The sequence below is a fragment of the Temnothorax curvispinosus genome, unplaced genomic scaffold (assembly GCF_003070985.1).
Source record: "Temnothorax curvispinosus isolate PA1 unplaced genomic scaffold, ASM307098v1 QBEX01010681.1, whole genome shotgun sequence".
NCBI classification, from domain to species: domain Eukaryota; kingdom Metazoa; phylum Arthropoda; class Insecta; order Hymenoptera; family Formicidae; genus Temnothorax; species Temnothorax curvispinosus.
In genome coordinates this window covers 226,574-233,116 of record NW_020220461.1, presented here as the reverse complement: position 1 = coordinate 233,116, position 6,543 = coordinate 226,574, and positions in this window count along the sequence as shown.

Sequence of the window (6,543 nt, the reverse complement as noted above, 5' to 3'; positions counted from 1 at the left end):
ATATATATATATATATATATATATATATATATATATATATATATATATATATACTATACATGTATATATATATATTTATTTGTGTGTTAATGTGTGTGTGTGTGTGTGTGTGTGTGTGTGTGTGCGTGCGCGTGCGGGTCGTGTGTGTGTGTGTGCGCGTAAGAGATGCCACAAAGAAACACGAAATGTATAAGATAAAAGATCGCGCGGAATACGAGTGTCGAGATACGAATGCATTTGCCCGCTAAAATATCATCCGCTGGAGTCACTCAATAATAAGCAGCTAGTGATATTCATCCGTTACTTAACTCCCCGCGTAGCCGTCAGCGTAACAAAGCTAACCCTATCCGCGCAAAGCAACCCTATTCCCCTCGAGGATGCATCTCGCGACGTGCACCTGCGCTGAGGCTGCTATGCACGCCGGTAGCAAAGGGACGAGGGTGAAAGGGGAGAGAGTGAAGATAAAGCAGAGTGCAAGACGCGGATGAAGCGCGGCAGCGAGAGAGAGTGCCGAGCGGCGAAGAGAAGAGAGCCAACAGGCGAGGAAGGAAAGACGGCGGCAGGATAGACAAATAGAGCGAGAACGAGATAGGGAACGTGCGGGCGTGCGAAAGGGAGACGGCGGAAGCTACTAGGGATGATGTTAGGGCGAGAGGGGGATCCGGAGAAAGATAGAGCTTCACGTAGCACTTTTCCTTGTATTACTTAGCCCAGGGTATAACCCACCGTGGCGTCGGTGGTGCCTATATCTCAGCCGAGGAAAACCACCCTCCGTGTGCGCGTATCTCTCCCTCCCTCCCTCCCGTCCCGGCCTTCCGACCCCCCGCGCCACGTTCGCCCCGTTCCATCGCACTCTCAATCCACCTTCTGGCAGCTCACTCTCCCGTCCCCCGACCCTCTAACCACCCCCCGCGCGCTCGTGCTCGCTCTCACCCTTCCCTCTTCGCTCCTCATCCCTCGCTTCGCTGTACCACCGCAGTCCCCGACATACTCTGTTCTCTCTACCCGCTCCCTCTCTCTCCCCCCGTCCGATCCCACCCACCTAAGACCCCTCTGACACCCACCCTACCCATCCCACTCTTCTCTCTACTCTATACCCATGCTCCACCGTTTCCACCCCCCGACAATCCCCCTCGCCGGTGCCTCCATCCGGCGCTCCGACTCAACCCAACGCCAACCACCCGCTGAAGGTGGGTGCGCCCTACTGGCGCCTGAATCATCCCGCCCGAGGCCGCATCGGGGGCGAAGGGAAGGGACGGGGAGGGCAGAAGGGAGGGCGGGTGGCTGACTGAGCTAGGGTTTTGGCGGTAGAATGGTAGTAGTGGCGGCTGCTGCTGCTACTACTGCTGCTGCTGTCGGGCGAGAGTTGGCGAGGGGACGGGAGGGTGATTCGTTGGTTGGTTGGGTTGGCAGGGAAACAGGAGCGCGCGGGGAAGAGGCAGAAGAGAACGAGAGAGAATTCGAGCGCAAGGTACGTACCCGTGGGGTTGAAAGGGGGCGTCAAGCCGCCGACGTCGTCGTCGTCGTCGTCGTCGTCGTCGTTGTCGCCGCCGTCATCGTCGTCGGGTACCGAAGCCTACAGACGAGGGAGAAACGAGGTGCCAGGAGGGATATAAGGCTTCACTAATTATTTTTTGTCGGTCGCTCGACGGGGGGGATGCGACTACCGGCAATGACTGAAATTAAATGAATGAGCACCCCGCCTGCGTCACGCTGGAAAAGAGGAGGGGGGAGGGGGGAATGATACGGTGGATGATGGGGGAACGGATAGCTTCTGGCGGGATTTCGCTACGAGGGTGGCGTACAGGGACGAAAGCCGACGTGGGAGTACGCAACGGGGGCGGTCGCGGACGAGGGAAAGGATTATGAATAGGCTGTTCATTTCTTTCTCAAGTGTGAAATTATTAAGGATGGCGCGCCCACGAGAACCCCGATTCCTTTTTCACCATCGTGTTATGTATCGCACATCACCGCGAGTATCGCGCGCGTGGGAATATCTCTTGTTTCGTCGTTATAATCCGTGTGTACGCTTGCAACTGTCACGTCCGTGTTTATCATATGTAATATTGCACATGAAAAAAAAGAGAAAAAGAGAGACCACCATAAACAGTACTCTTTGCCAAAATTTGTTTTTATACATATTCATTATATTTTGTTATTATTTCATTATATTTGTTATATATATTTATTATATATTCGTTTTTATATATATTTATTATATTTTTTAAGACATAATTGACTGCTACAATTACTTATCGATATACATCCGATGTCGAAAAATAAAAAAAATTACTTGTGACTTATCATCGAAGAGCATTAAATTTGGAAATCAGTAGTTTTATTTTCATAACAGGTGTGTAACATATTAAATTCAGTAAAAGTTTGAAGGAGAAAGTACGATATTTAATGAGATATTAAAAAATATCGGATAATTCATTATTTTACGATATCCAAGTGCAAATGTGATACTATATATAAATCGTTTCATATGAAGGATTAATTTATATGGGCGATTTTTCGAATTAATTTAATAGCTCTGAAACGCATTCTACGAGATTTTATTTCACTATTTTTAGTACCAAGATTTACATATTTTTGCTAACTCTTCCTTAACAACGATATCGGTCGGTCGTTTCACGGTAGATCTTGACGCCAGAAGGGATAACTGAAAAAGAAAATGAACGAAGGGACAGAAAACTCGGAATCGGAGTCGATGTCGCAATGTTGCGAGTTGGGAGTAACGAGAGTCTCAAGTGGGAAAACTTCTTCGCGTTCGTGTCGAGAAATGGATATTATACCAAGGATTAAAGAGGTCGCGCATGGAAAGCGGGTGGCCGCGGTAAATGTTTTAAAGTGTGAATTCACTCCTTGGAAATTGTGAGTTTTTTTTCTCACTCTTTTTCGCTCGCAGCAAGATTTAAATAGCGCAGTTCTTCGAGTTGACAAAGGATTCGCTTGACAATCCGGTGGTACACATCGCGCGCTCGAATTACACATCTACACAAATTGAAATTGTGTTCTAAAATTGTTTGTGAAATATAGAACCTGAAAAAGGCGGATAAAATTTGCGAAATTTATTTTCAAATCGACTGCAAATTGATCAAAGAATACGCTCGCAATTTTATATAATACTCCGTGTAAAACGTAGCCCCGGAATATAACCATTAAATAAATTAAAATTTGCATTTGTGCTTTGCCAACAATTCTACCGCGTTCTGATCGCGTTTTTCGCGACTGAAAAAAATCAGCGATGTTGCAAATTACGTTAATCTATTCTAAAGCAATTAATTTCGCGCGCACGTGTTTTACCGGCGCGCAAACTCGTCGTTAAATCTTCGCGGACGCACGTGTGTACCATTCGCGGGTTTGCGAACGGGAGAGGGTAAGTTCCAGGGTTGTAGACGACGGGAGGAGATACGCGTGGTGGAGGGGTCGGCGGATCCATCTAAGGCTTGGCGCAAATACGGCTGCATCAAGCCAACATAAATACGCGGAATGAGGTAGCAAACGGTACAAGAGTCATTCCATCCTTTCCTGAGCGTATTTCAACGATAGCTTTAAGCATCAGGCACGTGTACGCGGTTTCGGTGCGGCGCGGAGTATTCGTGGAACTGGGACGAGGGGTCGCGGCCGAGGGAATTAAAATCACCCCGCTTATTACCGACGTGCGGCTTTCCGGCCGCTGACTGTTGCGAGATCGACCGATATACGCGTACGAGAGAAAGAAAAAGGGGACAGCCCTGTTTGTTGTTGTATGGGTACTTAATAATTTTAGAGGGGTGGCCGGCCTCGCGTGTTCCGTAAAAATGAATGCCGTCAATTTGGCCCGCACCCCGCGAGGGTCAGATGCGGCTTTATGTGTAACGGCATGCCACATTTTTCCGAATGTGACTTTATGGCTACATTGTTTGTATTGCGCAATTACAGTTTTTTTTTAAACAACAAAATAAAGGAAATTTAAATGTAAATCATATAAGCCAAAGTATATATAAAAAATTATAATATTCTAAATTAAAATTTATAATTTCTTTATCCAAATAGAACTTTGAATTAAACTTCGTTAATTATAATTTTCGTTACTTTTCTTTTCTATAATTAATTTTCGAGTGAACAAGCGTTTATACAAAAGCTAGCAGGTGGACAATTTAAAACAATTGCGAGCAAAATGTAAACATCATATTAGTTATACATTAATTTTTTATCCATATAATACATTTCAATTCTGGCAGATTGATATGATTTTCACGATTATGGTAAATCATGTAACAGTTTATATCACTTTTCCTGAAGAAAACTTAGAACTAGGAAAATTATAGTGGCATATCTGAAAACAACGTCGTATACCCTCCGGCCATCGAGGGCCAACTTTTTCGATAGGGTACTGGTTTCCCCCCTCAAATCACATTTTGCCTAGGTCAGCCGCGTCCTTGGTTTCTCTCGTTTTTTACCGCGACATAACTTTCTACCTCGGGAAAACATCCCTTACGTAAGAATCGATATGTTCGCGATGGAGGACTTCGAACGTGAGCGAGAGAGCGAGAGAAAGAGAAAGAGAGAGAGAGAGAGAGAGAGAGTGAGAAAGCTTTGGTGTGTGCGCTAAGGAGTACCAGCGTTCGTTCCGGAGTTCCCTCGGCGATGCTTCTCGAGCGCCGGAAACATCCCTTATCCTTGAGACGCGCAGTGCCGGGAGATTCTTCCTGCCGTTCGACTGCACCCTCGACCTCCATCTCTACCCCTTTAACTCCATCTCCGTCTCTCTCCTTCCATCCTTCACTCACTTCTCTCTCTCTCTCTCTCTCTCTCTCTCTCTCTCTCTCTCTCTCCAGTCCTTACCATCTTCCCTTTCTCCATCGGGGTCCCTTCTAACATCTCTCGCTCGGAGGAAGACCGAGTAGATCGTCTCCGAGAGACGACCTACACGTCCCGTGACGTGCACGTAGAACGTGCTTTGCAGGATGCTTGAAGGTTGGGCCAGGGTAGAAAGCGTGGGCGGCGGAGGGCGAGAGACCGAAGCGGCGGCGGTGAGAGAAGACGGGGGCGAGAGAAACGACGTCGGTGGTACGACGTCGTAGCGGAGCCGGGCGAGGGTGTTTGTTCGGGACGATAGTGTAAGACGGTGACGTGCACATCCCTTGCCAGCCAGCCTGCCAGTCTGCCAGGCAGAGGAGAGTCTGCTTGCCTCTGCCTTCGCTACCACTGGAAATGGAGGGTGGTTTCAACCCTTAGGTCGAGCGCGGAGCTTCGGTGTGAGTGTGCTTGCGGGGGGTCGGAGGATAAGAAGGGTGAGAAGGGGGGTAGTTTGAGGTGGCGAGGCCGAGGAGGAACGATGGTACGAGGACGAAGCGGGATGGGTGGATGGGTGGGTTGGTTGGTTGGTTGGGCGGAAAGGGCGGGCTGCGGCGAGAGAGGGTGGCGGAAGGGTAACGAACAGAACGAGGGGGAGAAAGAGAGTAACGGACTCGCTCGCCACCCTGTACGCCACGTAGTAGTAGCCAGGGGCCGAGGAGACTTTCGAGGTCGCTCGGCAGGGCCGCCTTAATTATCCCTTGCTGAAAACTTTCCCGCGTTCACCCCCTCCCTCCCCCTCCTTGGTCGACAGAACTCCTTCTTCGGGGTCGCTCGTCGTTCTTACAGTCTGCCTGGCTTTGTTGTAACGCAAAAAGGTGTAACGATCTCATCATCGAGCTTGTCGGTCGATGACGAGAAAGACGGTCGCTTCGGCTCAAACGGCCGTGTGCCCCGTTGTCCCGTATGCTCGTAGAATGATTTTGCGGCAAACGACGATCTCGATAATGAACGGTGATTATGCGCCCGGATACGGGGATGGAGATTAATGCAGCGAGGCGCTTACGCGAGATGGTTCGTCGGTTGGCCCATTGTCGTAGTTTGGCTAAAACAGATAGCAACGAACTATCCCACGCGAATGCCACGGCCGCATTGTAGAGATAATGCTAACGTTATGATGATAAAATTAACTTGCATGCTTTCACACGTGTTTACGGAGACGCACGAGTTTCGGAGCGAATTGTTTTTCAGGATCGGGACAAAATCTAACTTGACTATTAGTTCGTCATGTTTATGAGAAAGAACGTGTTGAAGAATTTTATCTTTCCGGAAAACTATGTCGCGAGAAGTGAAGTTGGAGAATTGTGAACAAGAATTAAATTTACTAAGAGACAACTTAATCAGTTTAGATACAGTAGTATCATAGCAATAATGTTAAAAGAAAATATCGTCTTCGTTTTTAATACGATTCAAAGTTTGAGTTTCCGATTATTTAAATGATGATCAAACTCAAAATAATTTTATTTTATTCACATAACATTTTCTATATTGCGATACCACGTGGCATTTACAGAGGATAATAATCGATAACAGAAACAGAAATAAGATGGGTTCCTAATTTTTATTTTCGCTTTAACCAACCCGAAGCACGACAGAACAGCGTTAAAGCGATCCCAAGATTGAAAAAAGAGAAACACAAAGTACGGACAAAGAAAAGGTCTCGGTGTTGTATATTTCGCTGCGCGTTAACGAGGGCCT